Source organism: Protopterus annectens, chromosome 14.part0, assembly GCF_019279795.1.
Source record: "Protopterus annectens isolate FY-2018-M chromosome 14.part0, PAN1.0, whole genome shotgun sequence".
NCBI classification, from domain to species: Eukaryota; Metazoa; Chordata; order Ceratodontiformes; family Protopteridae; genus Protopterus; species Protopterus annectens.
In genome coordinates, this window is record NC_056748.1 from 847,439,663 (window position 1) to 847,459,462 (window position 19,800).

The 19,800-nt window shown below is 38.4% G+C and overlaps 1 protein-coding gene across 2 annotated transcripts in view; it reads left to right on the forward strand.

The window, feature by feature from the left end:
• Positions 1-9,718: 9,718 nt before the first annotated feature.
• The window catches only part of FAM53B (family with sequence similarity 53 member B), a 667,335-nt gene continuing 657,253 nt past the window's right edge, over positions 9,719-19,800 (forward strand). The window contains exon 1 of one of the 2 annotated variants that reach the window (XM_044056602.1): positions 9,719-9,928. The gene's annotated coding sequence lies outside the window, so the exon portion shown is untranslated. The remainder of the gene's footprint in view (positions 9,929-19,800) is intronic. The other variant, XM_044056601.1, reaches the window with a different exon arrangement.

Consider the following 19,800-nt stretch of genomic DNA (forward strand, 5'->3'; position numbering starts at 1 on the left):
AAATACATTCACTTATGTCTCTATTATCTTGTTCCCAATGGGCCATCACGAGGTTCACAAAGGTTGCCCCGCATGGTGAGCCCATTGCATACCTGATTTGTTGTAAGTATATTTCTTTGATGAACATCACAAAATTATTTGCTAAAATAATGCCCAATAAGTCTTCAATTAATCTTAATTCATTATGAGAAGCCCCTTTCAATCTTAGATAATCAACAACCCACTCTGTCCCTAAGTCATGGGGAATTGAAGTGTATAGGTCCCAGACATCAACCATAAGGAAGTTAAATTCCTCCTTAACATTTAATGCATTAATGTCTGACAAGAATGACCATGAGTCTTTGCATATCTGAGACTCTTGGCTAATATATTTTTTTAATATTAAGTCCACAACTTTTGCACATGAATAAGTAATGGACTGTCTAGCATCAACTAGTGCCTTATTGGTGGATCTACAGCACTCTTGTGTACTTTAGGAATACCAAATAATATCAGTATTCTGAGCAATGGCATGGACAGGTAATTGTACATATTAATATCAATAGATGTATCAATAAACATATTGCTGATAAATGATCTAATATGGTCATATGCTACGTTCCATTCATTCAAACTAACTTGCATATATGCCTCACTTTTTAGTACTTTATCTATCCTTTCAATGTAGTCCGATGTATTCATCAAAACTAATCCTCCCCCCTTATCAGGCTTCATTGTGTGTACTGGTAGACTTCTACATTTAGTCAAAGCTTCAATTTCCATTTTATAAACATTATATTCACTATATTGTCTCTTGTAAGAGTCAAACTTAGATCTAGTATCAAGTTCATACATACAGTCAAACAACATTAATGTTGGGTGAATAGCAGGATTAAATGTACTAGGAATATGTAGTTCATCACTGCTGTCCGCTTGTTGTCCAAGTAACACAGAAAGATTCAATTTGCGTATATACAGCTTAAATTCAAGCAGTAAATTTGCTAAGTCAAGGATTCACAGGAAAAAGATATACTCAAATTCCTTCTTGCATTTTACTAGCTCGCACCCATTCCATCAAAAGAGATCTGTTATTAAAGGTCAGCTGGTGCGGGCAGAAAGGATGACTACTGAGGAAGGAGCCTTTGATGATGAGTGTGAACTCTTAGGAAAGATGCTCTTGCACAGAGGTTATCCAAATACATTAGTTACACAATTGGTATTAGAGGTTAAAACTAAATGACGTAATGGCTTATACACGCCTATTTTGAACAGAGGGGAGACTAGGACTATGAACTATGATGCACATATGGATGTTGAGTTAGTTCAATTTAATAACAATTACCGAGCGACTAATACTTTAGATATTCAGTACACATTAAGTTTCATTACTACATTTAGTATCGATGCAGCTGAAATGAAGAAGATTTTGATTAAAATTTGGGCATTATTGACAGCTGATAGAGACATTATGCATAAAGTGGGTGACTTCCCTATCATCACTTTTAAAAGAGGCAGGAACATGAAAAACCTCTTAGAGTCCTCAGTAGGAAGCACTAACAGAAATACTGGGATGTATCGTTATGACGTGTAATCAATGTAAGCACATGTGAACAGGACAGGTATTCAGAGTTAGGAATACGTCCTACTGTATTAAGAACAAGTTCAACTGTAATTCTAAATCAATTGTTTATCTGGCCCAATGTCAACATTGTTCAGCGTTTTACATTGGTAAAACGGACTATAAACTTAGGGAACGTGTCTACGGACATATTTATTGCATTAATAGAAATAAGTTGGATAACGCATTAGTTAAACACAGCGTAGACTACCCAGATCATAGATTTAATTATACGGCCATTGATCAGGTTCCTATTGATATTAGGGGGGACCAATGCCTTTATTACTGGAGAAACTTGAATTGCTATGCCAATTGAAATTAAATGCTAGTCAATTTCCAGGTTTAAATGAAACCTGTTACACAGCATGTGTGTTAAAACTAAGAAGTCTAACCCGATAAGTAGGTTTCATTAGACACATAGAATAATAATATTTCATATTAACTTTTTATACCTTATATTATGTAGTGTTAGTTGTTTGCTCCATCTTGGACATTATTTGTTAGGAGAGGGGTATGTAATGTTTATATTTTATAATTCATACTTTCTTATACACATTGTCAAATTAGGTTTTACATTTATACATTTACCTTTTTATTTTTCTATTTAAGTTGATTCTTGTATAGTCATACATTTTTAAAGGACGTGGAATAACTTACTTGTGCAACTATTTTAATTAACTGGCTGCTTTGTAAAGTTATGGAAGTGTTAATGCTTTAACTTTGTGAATGAGTTAATAGTCACATGACGACTAGTGAAGAATTTAAACAGTTGTATGTAGTAAATGGTTTATCTGAAGAAGTTTGGTTATAGGACTAGACGAAAAGCACTTAATGTTACATTTTTTGCGATTATCGATTATTGTTTTTATTATTAAAACCTCTTGTGTGAGTTATTTGTGGACCTTCACAGTCTTTGTTGTTGCACTTTGTTTTTTCTGTTTGGGTCTGTGACTTTTTTGGTGCATGGCAGACCTCCACTACTTTTTTCAAATCCGCCTACACCATCAATCCTGATTGTATTCATTACTTAGATATTGCACTTGGCAAAAATTCTTTTAAGGTTTGTTGCACTTCTACTATCTATAGAAAAAAGACTTTTACAAACACATATCTCCATTTTGAAAGTTGTCATCCCCTGTTCCAGAAGAAGTCGGTGGTTAAGGGGCAGATGGTCAGGCTCTGTCATCTCATTTCTAATGACTCCAACTTTGATTTTTGAATTATACCATCTGATTTGTTTGTTTCTGGACAGGAATACCCTATTCAATTTCTTTTTAAAATTAAGGCTGAATTGTTAGGCCATAGGCAGGACTGTTTTGCCCCCATCCTTTGTAATTCTACCCGTTAGAATTTCTAGCACCAGTTGCCCTTCTGGTCTTGATATCTCCACTATCAGCACCACCAACATTATTTTACATGATTTGAGGAATAAACCTATGTTCATTATTCCTTTTAATTCCACCACTCACTTTTATGTTAACATTGTTAGATCCTTCTGGGACACTGTTTCCAGTGAAGACCTGAAGAAATGTCTTGGTGGAGCACCTGTGATCACTTATTCTAGAAGGAAGAACCTTAAGGAGATACTTGATTCAGGGTCCAGGAAAATTGTTTGGGGCTATAGCCGCATGCATAAATGTGGTTCATGCAAATGGTGCAGGTTTATTCACGAAGGGCCTTACACTATTGCCCATAATTATAATACATCTGTTCCATGTCCAGGCAAAGTAAATTGTAACACAATCCATATAGTTTACTTGGCTTTGTGCAACTCCTGTAATGCCTTCTATGTTGGTAAAACTAGCAGAAGAATAAGAAACAGGATAAGAGAACATATCTATGTCATCAAAAAGAAGTCCACTAATTTTTTATTCAAGCATTCTACACTTTGTCCAGAATTCAGGAAATTCATTTTTTTTTGCAATTTTGTAATTAAAAGCTATGGTTTAAGTTGGCCGATAGTGTTCTTTATGCCACCAATACATGTAACTCCAGGTGAATTATAGAACGGGACAATTCTGGGTACATGGCAGGTGGCCAGAAGAGGACTCTTGCCAAAAAAGACTGAAGCACTATTTATTTCATGAACTTTATTCTTATCATAATTCAGGAATTGGGTGCATTCCTTGCACTATAGCAGAAGCCTAAAACATTTGAAGATTTAAACAAGTGAAATATTACCAGAAAGAAGGTAAAATTAGAGCAACTTGTCAATGCAATTGAAACTATCAGGAAATTCAGTACATAGGATGATACCGTAACTTTATCCATTTATTCATATATCAGTCTAAATTATAATGCATACTGTAATTATGACGAGTTAACAATACAGGCAGAAGGAGTAACTATATAAGATATAGAGAAGAATAGATCAAATGCCTTTTCACAGTCTTGACTTATTAAAGTCAGTGACTTTATTTTTTTATTTTATTTTATTTTACATTTGTTGACCGGGATAGTCTGACTGGATACATGTCCATTTTCAGCGGAGGTCCGGGGAGAAAAGCTCCAAGGGTAAGCAGATACAGCATTACATAATACCAGCATTACATATTACAAACAGACTATTTACAGAGATTACATAAGTAAACAAGTTCCACAGGTTAGATTTAATCCTGAGCATAAGTCAGGATTAAATTAAATTACACAGTAAGATGGTTAACAGATTTTTACACATTCTAGAGAGAGTTAGCCAGGCTTGATACAGTGGCATAGCCAGTTACGTGACAAATGTTGTTTGAGTCTAGTTTTAAATTGACCTAAGGTGGAAAGTAAGGTAATATCAGCTGGAAGAAAGTTTCAGGATCTACTTATAGAGTTTGCAAAGAGAGAATCACCGGCTGTGTTACTAATTTTGCTAGTCTGAATTAGTAGTTTGTTAGAGGATCGAAGCGGTCTAGGATTGTTATAGGGGGTGATAATATTTTTAAGTGCAGGACTATTGTCCGGATTATAGAGGATTTTATAGGCCATAATCAGTTGGTTATACTGGATTAGGCTGGGTAATTCAAGCCACCCAAGCTGGTTTAGATTGATGCAATGATGTGTCCTAAATGGCAGCCCAGTGGCAAACCTGGCAATGTGATTGTAGCAAGTTGAGAGTTTGTTAAGGACAGTCTTGTTTAAATTCGAGAGTAGAGGGGATGCATACAGAAGGGTTGAAAGAAGGTGAGAGCAAGCTATGGCAATTTTAGCTGGAGGGGTTAGGAAGGCTTTTATTCTGTAAAGTGACCCTAGTTTTTTATTGATGGTTTTGATAGTTTGGTTAACATGTAGGTCAAATTTTAGATTATTATCTATGATGACACCTAATAGTTTTGTAGAGGGGTCAGGGGAGATTATTGTGCCATCATTTGAATTTATGGTAAAGGTGAAAGCGGTAGACCTACGTGTTGGTGAAAATAACAGCATTTTAGTTTTTTGGGGATTTAGGATCAGACGACGTTCAGAAAGCCAGTTTTCTATTGTATTAAAGGTGGTATGGGTAGCTGACTATAACTCTATTGGAGATGTGGCCGAGCAAATCAGAGTAGAGTCATCAGCATATTGGATACAGCTGACTTTTGGGATGACAGTATAAAGGTCGTTAATGAATATGGAGAACAGCAAGGGCCCTAGTATAGAGAGAGCCTTGTGGTACTCCAAGGGTGCTAGGTAGAAGGTTAGAGAGTTTGTTCTGCCAGAGGACAGCCTGCTGTCGATCATTCAGGTAGGATTGAAACCACTGAAGGGCTCTAGTATCTTGACAGAATGTTTGCAGGGTGTGGATTAAAAGTTGGTGATCAACCATATCGAATGCCTTGGAAAGATCCAAGAAGAGGGCTGAGGATATATAATTATTGTTGCGATTATGGTTTATGGTGTTGGTAAAGGCTAGGAGGGCTGAAATAGTGCTGTGATGAGGACGGAAGCCATGCTGAGTGTCTGCCATAAGGTGATTCTGGATTAGGTGGTGCATGAGTTGTCTATGAATACATTTTTCCATAATCTTTACAAGTGGAGAGAGTATAGCTATTGGCCTATAATTGGAGAATTCAGTAGAGCTGCCTCCTTTGTGAAGTGGGATTACATAGGATATTTTCCATATGGTGGGAATTTTAGCTTCTACTATGGTTCGATTGATTAGTATTGAGACAGGGTAAGCAATAGCATCAGCTGATTTTTGTAGGTACTCAGCAGGGAGTTGATCAGCAGAAAGTGTAGTGGGTTTTAATTTTTTGATCAAGGTATGGATAAGTGAAGTGGCGACTGGTTGGAAGCTGAATGCGAGTAGGTTTTTAGGGGTGCTACTTTCAGGACCAGGGGAGCTAGGAGGTAGTTGGCTAGCTAGGGCTTGAATTGTCTCAATAAAGAATCGGTTAAAACTGTCAGAAACATCATCAGGGGGTTTATCAATAGTAGCAGCAGGGATTGGGGTTGAAGTTTGTCCAGGATGTAGTAGATTATTTAAACCTGCCCAAAACTTCTGAGGGTTATTTTGATTTACTGTCTGTAAATTACAGTAGTATTTTTTTTTGTCTTGTAAAATGGATTTTTTAGTTCCGTTCCTGGATTGCCTGTATTTAATGTGATCTTGGGGGTGTTTAGAAGAATGCCATAAAGCCCATGCTTTGTTTCTAAGGGTAAATTTGAGTTTAGACTATTTAGAAAGCCGTGGTGCAGTTTTTTTACCTTTGTTCTCTTTGAAAGAACAGGTCATGCAAATCAAGGATCTCACGGAATTTGTTGTTAAAGTATGCTACTGCTTCCTCTAAGGGGAGGTGTTTTAGAATAGATCAATTACATGAGTTTAGTTCTTGTTGGAATTTGGCTGGGTCAAAGTTTTTATTGTTTCTAACCTTTCTGAGTAAGGGTTGTTGGGAATTAATGGCTTTGTGTTTAATTACATATGTGAGAAGGTGATCGCTTAGGCCATCAGGGAGGGTACCAGAGGTGTACAGTTGGGGGTGACTATTTATGAGTACCCAGTCAACTATGCTTTCTTTTTGGTTGGGTTTACCTATCCTGGTAGGGGTGGATATGATTTGTGTAAATGCATGCAGGTTAATATGGGTGGTTGGGGATTCTGAGGAACAGGTGCTCCAGTCTATGATAAAGTCTCCAAGTAGTAGGGTTTCTTGGGGGTAGTGACATGATAGCCAGTGCAGGATATCTTCAAGTGCAGATATATTGTTACCTGGGGGTATGTACATACAGATGATATTAATGCATTTATTTTTATTAAGTTGCAATTTGGTGGCAAGAATCTCCGAGTTATTAATCTGAGGTGGTTGTATTACATCTATGGTGACATTCAACTCAGATTTATAGAGTACAGCTACCCCACCCCCCTTCCTCGAAGCACGATCCAGCCTGTGTATGTTGTACCCAGGTGGTAACACTTCATTGTCTGTAGTGTTAGGTTTTAACCAGGTTTCAGATAAACAGAGAATCTCAGGGGAGTGGACATCCAGAAGTGCATGCAATTCATGTACCTTGTTATTAATGCTTCTAATATTAAGATGACAGGCTAGGAGAGAGTTAGTTGGCCTATTCATTGTAGGTTTGTAGCTTAGATTGCAAGGAGAGGGGGTATGTGTATCTGAAGTGGGTGGGCCAGGGTTATTTTTTATGTTTGCTAAATATGTTGTGCTGGTGTTGAATATTACCATGTGTTTATCTCAATCCCAACCACCGGTTGTAATAGGTTCCAATTTATGTTCCTCTGGGGGAACCAATAAATAACAAAATGAACATTGACAAGAGGATTTCATGGCTTGTATCAATAATTCTACTGCCTTTTTAAGTTTTCCACATATTATTGGTGGTAATTCAATAAACTACTTGGATGTTTTACTTAAAAAAGATCCCATTTCTCATGAATTGGCTTCAAGGATTTATAGGAACCTATCCTACTCTAACAGTTTATTACATTTTACTAGTAATCATCCCTACCATCAAAAATGTGTAGTTATCAAGGGTCAGATGGTTAGGGCAGCAAGGATGGCTTCCAAATGGGATGATTTTTCTTGATGAGTGTAGTATTTTGTGTTCCATGTTTTTGAAATGTGGTTATCCTGATAGTTTGGTTAATAATATTCAGAATGAAGTTATCATGAAAAGGTAATCTGCTATATGTGTTCCTCTTTTATGTCAGTGTCAACTTCAGTCCCAACCACCAGTTGTAATAGGTTCCAATTTATGTTCCTCTGGGGAACCAATAAATAACAAAATGAACATTTTGGACCAGCATTTGGTCAATGGGATTAACATGGTCCACTCATATTTCATTACTACCTTTAATGTGGATAGTGATCATATAGCTTCAATCATTACTAAAAATTGACAATTGTTGGTCAGTCAAGGGCAGGTTATAGAGAAATTGGGTCTATATCCTAATTTCATGAATAAACATGGCAAGTCCTAAAAACTTTTTTGATGGGATGGTGGATGGGAATGCATAAAAAAGTAGTAGAATGACCAAAAGTGGGGCATGTTCTTTTTGTCACATGATTTTTGAAACTGAATTAACGTTAAAATCAGGGTCAGGGGCAATTTTAATTGTCAATCTAAAGGAGTGATATATATTGCCATGTGTAAACTATGCCTTGGTTTTTACGTGGGAAAACAGAGCGCAGGCTTAGACAACGGATCTATGAGCATTCCTATGATATATGGAAGTCTAAATGTTCTAATGCACTCAGGAGAGATATTGCAACTAATAAAAATCACACTTTTGGTTTTTGTGTTTTAGAACAGGTGGAGCAGCATCCAAGGGCCCTTGGTCTATCAAGACGGAAGAAAGAGAGCTATGGTAGCAAATTTTCCTTAATGTCCCAGTACCTCCGGGACTAAATGAACTTAGTATCAGTAGTTTATTGAGGATGACAGCATACTTACGATAATGTACGCCTCCATTATCATTATTCAACATGTGTATATATATATATATATATATATATATATATATATATATATGTTTTATATTTTATATTCCATTTTATTTTTATTGGAAATGAGTTTCTCTTGTGATTTTTAATCAGGTTTACAATGTTTGTCAAGGTTTTGTGTTATGTATCTTTAAATGTTGTCATGTGGTTTTTGCAGATAGTTTTTAAATAATCACATGCTATAATTGAAATGTCTAATGAAGTCTTTTTGTCGAAAGCGCTCACTTGGTAATTGTTGGAATAAATTCTGGTTCCTAACTTTGGCTTGTGGTCGTCAGTGTTTTTTCTTGTTTTATTACTTTTGTTTTAATGAGTGTAATGTATGACCCAAGATCAAACTTGAAATATAAAATTAATTCAACAGTGGAATCTAACACCCTGGTGTTTACAGTGCATGGGGACTACAGCACAGCACATAGTATTTTCACTATAGTCTTTTAATCTTTTAAACAATGTGGATAGACAGTACCTATTTTTTTTTTTTTTTTTTTGGAAAGCTAAAATGGATGACTTACAGCATAATCAATGACAATTTAGAGGTAATATTCCTGCTTTGACAATTTAAGTGTTGCAATTTTAAATGTAACATATTTTGTTGCCATGGTGAATTTAATAAGGTCATGGATCCAAAGCAGTGTGAGAAGAATAGGGAAGTCATTTTTTTCATATGCCTGCAGCAGGGTACTTTTTATTGGTTATTAGTATCACGATTTCTACATTTTAGAAATAAGTAATGGAAGTAAACCACATGCTGTAGATAAAACACTTGGATTTTAGCTACAAATGTGCTTCCTGCATCCAGGTAGGGCAGGGCTTCTCACAAAAGAAGGTGGCTCTGATTGCATTAGGGGGTGGAGTAGTGTTGTGGTATAACATCATAGTTTGTTTAGATGAAAAGGGAGGTCGGGAGATGAAGTTTTTTTTATTCTGAAAGCTAAATGCTAACTAATGTGCTTATTAGATATTTCAAGATATTTATTCAAATGTTTTCTTCACATCAGGGGTTGGTGTTTAAACAAGCAGCTTTTACTATCCCTTTCAGTGTTCAGCTCCTTTGGGTTGCAGTGATGGTTTTGTAGTCATTTTTCAGGGAGCTAACCCCCCCCCCCCCTCCTTGTGCTGGAAATGGTTGCGCCCGGTACTGACTTGCTACTCTGTGTCGTACACAGGAACAGCAGATACAGTGTATCAGTAGTGCTCAGCTGCCAGCACCGAGTAGAGGAGCGTGCGGTTCAAGCCGTAGCTCGCTGTGGCCGTGTATGCCCAACTCCAGCCTCTCTGTTGTACAGTTTGGGACGGAGGAGTTACATAGTTTCCATACTGCTTGAGAGATTCTCGGAGGATCTTTTGCTGCCTTTGATCTGTGATCCATTTTGGGAACAAAGGATGCTTGATCTTGTTGGTATACTTTTTGCATCTGCTTTTATTGTTCTAGTCCAAGCAGTATGTTAGCCTCCGTCAGTGTACAGTCTGCATGTTGTCATGCACTTGTGTTTGCTGCAAAGTTTGAAATGTGCCCTGCTACCGAGTTTACCGAACACCACTCCTTTGTTTGCTTCATTGTTCAGGAAGGTGGGTTGAGATGGTGCTTTTGCAGGAAGCCAGCCAGTTCTGTCAAAGCACTGAAGCGAAATCACCCCATTTGTTAGCAGCAGATGTTTGGTTTAATCGCTTGCCTTTTTAAACAGGTTGCATTGTGATAAGTAAAATGCATTCTTACTCAGCACATGGCGATATGTCCTTGAATGGCTGTAGTAAAGTCACATTTTTTTACTATACGTCACGGATCATGGTGAGCAGAGTATTTCCCTGGGGAGCTTTGTGTTTAGCACAGCCCCTTAATCGACTCAGCTTTTAGTTCTCCATTTGTGATGAAGTCTTCCACATATCGGGTATCCTTCGAAACGGGTCATAAAGGGTACAGTGTGCTGCTGACAGGAGTTATTCTGATAAACCGGCAGAATTGTACACGCATTTGGGATAATCCCTGATAAAATGTGTATATGTTTTTGCAGCACTCCCCGGTCTGCAGTTGAGTCAATACCGATTGATACTGTGTATAATAATATATCGCATGGGGTGAGAGTTATTTGCAGAGTACGCTATAACAAGGCGATCTAGCAGCCGCACCGGGGGATACTTGGTACGTGCTTTGTGTAGCATTGAGCTTAACGTTGAACTACAGAGTTCCGGTTTGCAAATGCTGTCTATAAGGCGGAAACATAGTAAACGTTGCCCATGTGTTTATGGCCTTACTTACCATGTCTGTCTATAGACAATTTCGTCAAGAGGCAGTTTATTCACCCTCTTTCACTTTGTGTGATGGGTAGTAATTCAAAAACATTCTGTTGCACAGTAGGAGTTTATCGAGCCATTACCCGTGGCGGTACATTAGCTGAATTATTGCCCCTCCCCCTTTCTTCCATCTACAAGTTGTTACAACTTAGTTCTTGTTATAATAACCTATCAGAAGGCATGGTGTCAGTAAATAGACAAAAAAATTAGGGTTTTCTTTGTTTAACATCACACCCACAATAGTACCACATCCCTATTTGTCCAGCATTTGATACCCGCAGCATCCACGTTTTATATAACGAGCAAAAAGTTTTGATAGTCCTGCAAGAATCAGATTGTATGTATGGCCCTCTCTAGTTTTGTAAAGGAGTTGATAAAATGTAAACGTACCATCTCATATTTTTGTTACTTACAGGCGTTTACTTTAAAATCTGTAGATTAATAACCTTTTTTATACTTGTGTGTTTACGAGAACCTTTCTTTCAGTAGTAATCTGCAGAGAGCTATGACCCTGTGTTGTGAATTAATCTAATACATTGCTTATACAGTGTATAACCTTTTATACTTGTGTGTTTACAAGAACCTTTCTTTCAGTAGTAATCTGCAGAGAGCTATGACCCTGTGTTGTGAATTAATCTAATACATTGCTTATACAGTGTATAACCTTTTTATACTTGTGTTTACAAGAACCTTTTTTCAGTAGTAATCTGTAAAGAGCTATATGACCCTGTGTTGTGAATTAATCGAATATATTTTTATACAGTGTATACCAATATTATCTATTTTCTGGCAGACTAATTAATGTAGACAAAATGAGTATGTGCAGTCTGTACCAATGGGCTTACCTGCAGATCAGATCTTCACTCATGTAAACCTGTTCTGGCTTTCCAACATTCATCAGTTTTTGATAGTAAATTTTGTAAGGGAGTAGTGTTAAAAAAACATAATGCCAGGTTGATCCACTATAGAAAGCACAAAAGACATAGGATCACAGATGTGATCTAAACATTATTGGACATACGTAGGTTTTACAATTACTCAAAGTCTGGAGCTAGCAAGAGCCCTTTGTTGAGAGTTAAAGTTATTGATGTCAGATACAGTACTCAAATATCCACTTGTACCTAGAAAGGGAAGTACATAGTTTATTTCCAATTGGCTAAAAAAGATACTTAGAAAAACTCCAGTGTAGAAAAAAAAGTGTAAAATGGAGTAATATGTGATAACACAACACCAGCGAATATGTGATAACACAACACCAGCGAACTGCCTGGGTTTTGCACTGCTGTATGTTAAGGTACAATATTCAATAGTCAAGCGTTTTCTTTCTGTCTGTCTTTCTTTACGGGCTCAGAGATGATAGGCAGAAGTGTCTGATCTCAAGTAATCCTCTGCAAACTTATGTTTCTGTCCACGCATGTCTGTCTGCTGTTCTCAAAGTTTGTCAGTAAACAAAGGTACATAACTGAATAAATGCTAAAAATACTATAACTTTATTAGACTATGCTTTTACATCACAGAAGTCTATCTGTATGTGTGATGTTTGTATGTTACAAATATGGCTCCTTTACTGGTATTAACATGCTGTACATCTGTTCAGAAGATAAAAATGTTAAAGAAAATGTATCTGTATTTGTCAAAGTAGTTATGGTTTGGCTGAAAATGCATATTTGCCAAATGCTGTCTCATTCCATCATCAGTGCTAACTTTGTATCACATCTTCTAAAGCTTTTAGCATGTCTTTCCCTGTCCATGTACTAGTTATAATTGTTAGCTTGTGTTTCCCCAGTCACAGAAGTTTAATTGTTACTACTGTTGTTATTAGAGGGTGAACTCCTGTCAGGTTTTCATTAACTTCCCCATGCCGGAATCACTAAAGGTTTTCTTTAGTTTCACTATGCCTGATTCACTCCAGCCTCCATCTCTTCATGTGTGTGTTTTTCCTTTTTCTCTTTTTCTCTTTGTCTCTTTGTGTCAGACTAACTTTAATGGATCTTACTTTAGTTCATTTAACTGCTTTGGCAGAAAAGCCAGCAGTTACACTAGAAAAGTGATGGAAAGGTGTTTCTAAACTTTGGAATCTGCAGAACTCTATGTGCTATTTGCCCTTGTCCAGATTCCCTTCGAGACCCCCCCCCCCCCATTTCTGCAACCCAGTTAAGAATTCCCAATAGGAAATGTATGTGAGTTGTCCATAGTGGTAAGTGCACCATGTTCTGTATTCTTTGCATGTGCTACTTAGCTTTTGGTCTGCCATTCTGTGAAGAATCTCATGCACCATTGCTCATGCTGGATATCCATTAACATATATTTTTTATGTTATATAACACCATCTTTTTCTCTCTGGTATCTGCCACATTCCTTAGGCAAAGGGGCTTAGCACTAAAAAAAACTTAATTAAATTCTGTCTTATAAAATACTGACTGCATCTGGTATAGCAGTCCTTACTTTCTCCATGGACAGTCGCTGACTGAGTCAGAAAGAATGAGCATACCTCCATTCATATATGCACACTGAAGTCCTGAAACAGATTTGTACACCTCAATCCAGCCTTCCCCTAATGGCAGCCTATGTGTCTCTGTATGTAGAGGTGTAGGGTAGGCTTCATGCTCTGTTTGGTCATATGACAGCATTCAGAGAGCCCTGTTTGATAGGTAAGTGGTGCTCCTATGGGAGATAAAACATCTGCTTTTTCAGTAGCATGACTGGAGGCTGTTTGAAAACATGTTGTAGCTTGTGAGAGGGATCATTGTATATCCTGTTATACTGTTACTTTGACTGTGCCTCTCATGGGCAGGTATTTCTAAGCTGTCGGCAAATAGACTGTACAAATGTACATTTGCTTTAGTCAGTGAAAATGAACTTTTCTGATAAAGTAGCTAATATAATCTATCAGTGTATTAGTTTTCGTATTTATGTTCAAAAATGGTATTGCTTGGATTTTATAGGCTAGAGGTTCAGTTACTGTACTACAAACAAAATCTGGAAGTTTTGTCATTTACTTCTTGGTCTCCTGAAGTCCTTGTGTTATTACCTTACATGAAGTAAGCAACAATCTAGCAACCTCTTAAATGTCTGTAATATTTATTGGCTTGATTAGTGCACTGATTAATATTGTTGGCATCTGATACTTCATCTGTAAATTTGGGATCATCTTCTGCTGTGGGTTTCTGTTGTATGTTTGATTTACATTTTATCTGTCTGTTAGCTGGGCAGTCATGGTCCACTACAGGGAAGTGACTGCTACTGTTCTGGAGTAGGGGGATTGGCATTTTCAACTGATCTGCACTCATAAAGATAAAAGGTAGTTGTAGGAAATGTGCTACTGACATTTAAGGTATATTTCAGTGGTGATCAATGTTTCTGTGTATCTCTCTCTCTGTCTCTCTCTCTCTCTCTCTCTCTCTCTCTCTCTCTCTCTCTCTCTCTCAATTATCTGTCTATCTAATGTGTATGTCTGTGTGTATATTTATCTATATAGTGTGTGTGTGTGCTCTCTCTCTCTCTCTCTTTCTAATTATCCGTCTATCTAATGTATATGTCTGTGTGTATATCTATCCATGTCTATATAGTGTGTGTGTCTGTCTGCAGCCCATACATACTCATACAAGTGGTTGACAATTCAGGTTGTCGAGCAGACAAAAAGCTGGTAAGGCTGATCAAAAATCAGCTGATCACATGTTGCATATACTCTGTGTAAGACTGCAGTACAATGAGGATCAAGTAATTTACCTTTTACCCACTGTATTTAGAATTGGTACATATAATTACTGTGGGGGGGGGGGGGTTCTGCACAGGAGCTTGCCCCACTGCAAAAAAAAAAAGTAATGTTTTGTTGTTTTTTCAGTTGGTTGATGATCAACAGTTTGTGCTCCTATGATACATTTATATACACGTATGCACACACAATCTCGCACACACAGATAAAGCTGTATAGTTCAAGCCTATGGTATTCTGTAGTCTGCATGCTGTCATCAGTAAGAAGCGGGAATACACCTGCACATCTCAGTCGCCGCAGAAGCAGGCTGAAGAGCATGACTGCGTAAATGCTAAATGAGACAAGAGACGCACAGTACCATATATGAATGCTCAGATTCCTGTAAGAAGCAAAGTATATTTGGATAGTAGGTTTTAACAGAAGAAATAGTTTGACTCGGGAGAATTACATGAAGCTGGTGAAATTAGAGCCATAATTGTAAAATATGTTTTTTTTTTCTGAAGGGCTGCCTTTGGAAACAGAAGAGCAATTCAAGGGAGTGGGATGCAAAAACAAGATTATACCAGAATTAACAAATTAGGCATAGTATTACAGGAATATATCAGTGATGCAGGTTAAAGAATGGGGCACTTTGACCTGGCTGAGTTACTCTCGAACAAGCTATTCTTTGCTATTCCATAAGCATAAGTGATAGCATCTTTTGGGAAGTCAGGCTTGAGTCTAAATCTGATTAGTCAGCAGTTCTGTCTCTCTACCTATGTATGGACCACATGCCATATTATGTAGAGCAGAGATATACTACCTTTCGATATGAAATTGGGTTGAAAATTCTGTTCTTTGCTACAGCCATCACTTAATAGCACCACACCATGTACAGGACTGGAACTGTAGAAAGTATCGGCATGTAAGTTGACAAGGGGTCTAGTATCTTAAAATGACAGGCATGGAAACACTGGCAATTAGAATGAATCAAGTACTTGTATTTAGAACTTTTTTGATTGCTTGTCTGTTTATGCACCTGCACAGTATTTAGGCATGTGTTTTGCATCAAAAACAAGGCAATAACCATGTTATCACTAATTGGAAGGTGGACAACCTCAGCATCAAATGCATGTGACCTGTGATGAAAGATAACAGCTCCTCTTAAATTGTTAATGGCATCCCCATACCTTTCAACTCTCCATATTTTGCACAATGTCCAGAGTTTTTCCTCATATTGTTGGTCTATTCCTCATCTAATTTGTAGATTTTCTAAACAATAACATACATTTGAGTTTCAGACTTTATATCCTTCAGAAAATGCATGCTGACACAAATCCTGTTTATTCTAGCAATGACATTTGGCATGGATTTCAAAGTGCAATAAGAAGGATACTTTGGGATATTGTTGAGTCAGTATTCATTCACCCCACCTGACAGCAGCATTTCCCCTTTGCCTTGCGGGAAGGTTGTCTTATGTGGAGTCTTTTTAACAGTACTGACTCGAAGGGTCCGATTCCAAAAACTTAAACCGAGAGCAAGTCATTTGGAATCTGCTCCCTGTTGTAAGCCTGTTTATAGATATGCCTTGCTCTCCATGAAAGTGACTTACTTCAGTGCAAGTCTTTTGGAATTGGAGGCAGGCATACACTGAGAGCAACTCTTGGAATCTGGGCCAGTCCCCTCACTGTAACAGGATTCACAGTTTGATTACTCTGCAGTGAAAGTGAACAAAGTTGACATTTCCTGAAGGGGAACAGAGAACAAATGACTGACCAGGAAGCAAAAGACCACAGCAAATGCATCCAACAATGGTAGAAACCACTCCAGTTTGCAGTTGTTGTGGAGAGAAACAATCTTCTGAAGAAGTCTGGGTTTAGACGAAAGTGCTTAACCATGAATTGCAGTGGTTTTACCAATAAATTCTTATTTTGTCCCCAGATGTACACTTATGGAGAAAGGAAACTATATATTTGTGTCTGTGTTAATCTGCTTTTATCTACCCACTGTGGAATGAAGGTGTTATTTTTCTGGGCAATAAATAGGTACTGAAGAGAAGTTACTAGAGTCCCTCTTGGCAATGAACAAGATGGGGTAATCTGACTTTTGTCTGTTGTACCTCTACATATGACTGCATAATTTTGCTGATGCAAGCAGACTGTTTGTTTCTTGTTTATTCCTGTTGCTCGCTTCCCAAATCTACAAAATGTTGAAACTGGGATGCTGCTATCTGCTGAGGAAGTTACTTTAAATTAAGCAACGAGCTACTCATTAAGAGCTGACCAAGTGGAACTATTAACCTTTATAAGGCCCAGATTCAAAACAACAGTTGGTGAAGGGGATCTTTACTAAACTAGCAACACCTATCTAACAAATGCGAACAGAGGTTAGACAAGGAAATACCTAGATAACTTCAAAAGTGGGTTGTAAAATGCCATACTTAAAGATTTATGCTGTAGTTCGTTCAAGGACAATGGCAAATCACACTGTTCTAGGCATTTTGTACAGCCTAACTCATGAAGCTGGCTGTTTTGTTTATCAGTGTGCAGCAATTATATCTTTAACTGTTCAAACATAATTTATCTGTAGAAATGCATTTAATGTTTAATGTAAATAGTTACTTGATTCTGGTGTAAATAACCAATTGCATTTTATATGCTACTTCTTTCAAATCTTGCTTCAACTGTGCTGGACTTGTGTACTATGATTAAATATTGCATCTTTTGTATGTATTCTTATTATTTCCTATTGCGTCCAGGTCATGGCTGAAAATGGTCTGTGGACCAGCCCAGCCACCCACTTGTTGTTTTTCTGTCGGCTTTTCCTGGTTAGGGGTCACCACAGTGGAACTCCAGTCCGCTAATGATTGGCAGTAAATTTTTATGGTGCCGAGGTGCCAGCTCGACGCCCAACCTTCAACGAAGGCACGCCCATTCATGCATGTCTTTTGAACGCTACTCAACTGTGGGGAGGACATGCAGACTAACCACACAGAAGGCGCTCCAGCCGAGAATCGAACAGGAGAACCTCTTGCTGTGAGGAGACAATGCTACCGCTGCACCACCGCAGCTTATTTATCAAAGTAAAATAAATAAACGCAACATTATCAGATGTCCTTTATTGGGAAGCAGAACTGAACTTAAGACCGTCTTGGCTGTGTGCCCATAGAGAATATTGTATTCCAGTATGAAAATGAAAAAGGAGGGGAGCACAAGTTCATATTCATTATTGATGAGATGAATAAAGAGAAAGATTAAATCCTTTACCACTGTTCACTTTACTTTGTGTCAATTTTCTTTTCTTTAGTACCTGTCCTCCCCATTTCTTTTCATACCATTATAGGTTATTTCTGCCACTACTTTTCATAGGATCATAGGAGGTTACTATGCTAATGGCCCTAGGGCTCTTACAAGCCTAGCCAAGAGTTTATCCCCCAAAAATAAACCTCAGCACCTGTCAGTGAGGGGCACAGGTGGAACACCTGGGACAAATTTGTGGTTTCCCATCCCCTTATCAAGGTTGTGCTTGATGAGGGTCAGTGAGGTACTCTGTTTGACATGTATGAGGAGTCTATTCCAGAGATGGAGAAGCCTCTGGGAGAAAAACTCTCTCTCCAGCAGGTTGTGTTGATGTCACATATCAGATTTAGGCCTTTCAAGCAGGTAATGCATGAGAAGTTAGATTTACAGATATGGAGCATCTCTAGTAGGGCAGGGTCTGATATTGCCTTGTAGGTGAGACCCAGATCACCTCTGAACAAAGTGATAAGTGATTTGAGCCTGTCTGCATAGGACTGGTGTTGAAGACCATGGATTCTTTGTGAGGTTTTTCTGTGGCCTTTCCCATTGGTGCAGGTGTTTGCAGAGGCATGTAACAAATAGGGCATTGTATTCAATTGTTGGCCTAATGAAGAAGGAGTACAGAGAGGGTAATAACATCATTTTTTCTGGATGCAATCCCTTTACTTATGAGATGAACCAAGTAAAAGGCTTTTCTAACCACTGTCGAATGTGAGATTATTGTCATGATGGTCGAATGTGAGATTATTGTCAACCTGGGGTCTCTCACCACAGGTTGTGTGCTTAGGGGGTTGCTGTTGATGTGGTAATTAGTAAGGGGCTGTGTTTTTGCTGAATGGTATGATAATACCTTTTTTTGTGTTTAGCTTAAGGCTGTGACTTTGGCACCAGTCATTTGTTGCTGTGAGAACCTCTAGCAGAATGTTAACATCATTTGGGGAGTCAGTGACAGCACCCAACTTAGTCATCCACAAACTTGGTCAGTCACAGGCCTTTTGTCTTTGCCTGGACTTCTACGAAGTAGATGCCAAACAGTAGGGGTCCCAGGACAGATCCCTGGGGAGCACCACTAGTGACAGATTTGCTGTTGAAGTTGGAGGCACCTATTTTGATGTTATGCGTCCTATCAGCCAGTTGGCCACCACCTGATGAGAAAGGGATTTACACCAATTGTGTTAGCTTTTTGATGATGCCTGAGTGGGGGATTGTGTGAAAGGCCTTGGCCAAGTAAAGGTAAGCTGTAGATACTGACTTTCCCTCATCCAGGGCCTTGGTGATGGTCTCAAAGAAGTCAACCAGGTTCAACAGGCAAGATCTGCCCTTGACAAATCTGAAGTGGCTGGGGTCAAGTGCTTGGAGATTGTCTATGTCCTTGTTTATGATATCCATAATAATATGCTCCATGGCTTTACAGATCAGACTTGTCAAGCTAATGGGGTGATAGTTTCCAGGATCAGTAGTGGCACCACCTTTGTGCAAGAGGATGACAGTGGCAGTTCTCCACTCTTGGAATGAAGCCTGTACTTAGGCTATGGTCAAATAGGGTGTTCAATGGCAAAGCTAGTTCTTGCTGGAGACGGTGCAGAACACACAGCCTAGGATACTATCCAGTCCCTTGGAAGCTGTGCTATTTGCCTTTGATAGAAAATACATCCCTGGGATTCCACCTGTGTCCCTGCTGGACAGGAGCTTTGGGTGCTGACTTGTCTAAACATGAACTAAACTCTTTGCTAGGCTTAAGGGCCTCTGGGCCAATAGCCTAGTAACTTCCTATGATAGGGCCTTTAACACTTGATGGAGATGTGAGGTATGGGACAAGTATCAAGGATGTCGAATGGGCCTTTGGGGGGGGGGGGGTTGGTGGGTGAAGTTCAATCTGCTAGCAGGTTGGCTAAGTCAAGAGGATCAGTGTAAGTGGTACCTACTAATTCAGAACAAACCTTGGCTATGCCATGGAGGTTCCTGATAAAACCGCGAAAGGCGTTG